Genomic DNA, 1257 nt, shown 5'->3' on the forward strand with positions numbered 1-1257 from the left:
ACTGAGTGAGTTACTGTAAGTACACTGCCTCCCCATTTGGCTGGTTTCAGTTGAGCTGTTTGGCCGGATGAATAGCCGCCGCTGTTGCTGGTAGTTAGCTTGCACGTCTTGATTATCGTTAGCGTTTCTTTGCTTCTGAAGTTGAAGCTGTCTTTTTCCAGAGTTTTCAGTTCGTTATTAGTTGGCTTCGCGCCAATTGCTTGAGCTAAACAATCAGCAAGCTCGGTATCCGTGACTTTTTCACTGCCACCGTTGCCCTTAATTATGCAGACGTTGCTCGTGCCTGTGCTGTCGCGAGTGCTTGTAAAAATCGCTACAAAGTCGTTGATTAGGCCCGCTGCGTATGCTGCTTTCGCTGCTGTTTCCTAGAGTCTCTTCTGCTATTTCCTTTAATCCGGATTCGATGGCGGTGAGGGTCGCCTCTGTGAATGCTTTCAGCGCCGCTAGTTGCGTTGAAGGCTCCGGTTGTATCAGCTGCATGGTCGTTACTTTCCGGCGAAAAAGGCCGTATTCTGCTTGTCAACCTGTCAACTTTGTTATTCGGCTTGTCAGAAAAGCTGCCAAGGTTTTTCCAGCTTTGGATGCGGTGCAAAGTTCTGTTAGTGCTGTGAGGTGCACTGCTCCTTGTTCTGCCACCGTTGCTGTTCTGTTTGAGAGGCTTATTATGAGTGCATATGCTATAATTAATGTGAGATTTGGTCGGCTGTCTGTTTTGCTTGCTCACTTACGTTAGTTCTTCCCTAAGTTAGTTTTCAAGGCAGTAGAAAAGGTTGTACGGTTGTTATGGGACGTCACTATCGAGTTTCTGTTGGATATCTGCCGGAGCTGGCACTGCACGTGGCTTCGCGTGTATTTTTGAGGTCTTCTTTATAGTGAATGTTTTGTGCTATTAGAGGTGAGACTTGGCATTGCGCTGCTCAGTGCTTGTGTTGTGTCCACTCTTGACCGTGCCAATAAGCCTCGCGTTTGAATGCCGCTAGCGACGCCAGGAAAGTCTACTTGCTTTCATTTCGGCTTATATGTTTTTACGATGACCTGATCCCTTTAGACGCTGGTTTCCTGTTTCTGTTATTCCCTCCGCCAAGAGATTGGGCTGAGCTGCTTAATATTTGTGCCGTTTGTCTTGTTTATTCTGTGAATGTTTCAAAGTGTAACGCTATTTAGGGGTTCAATTTTCATTTTTAATACCAAGTCTTATCTTTATGTATCTATATAATTTCTATTACGTTTCGTCGCTACTCCTTCCGTGTGCATATA

This window comes from Trypanosoma equiperdum (genome assembly GCF_001457755.1).
Source record: "Trypanosoma equiperdum strain OVI genome assembly, contig: ctg_1449, whole genome shotgun sequence".
NCBI lineage: Eukaryota > Euglenozoa > Kinetoplastea > Trypanosomatida > Trypanosomatidae > Trypanosoma > Trypanosoma equiperdum.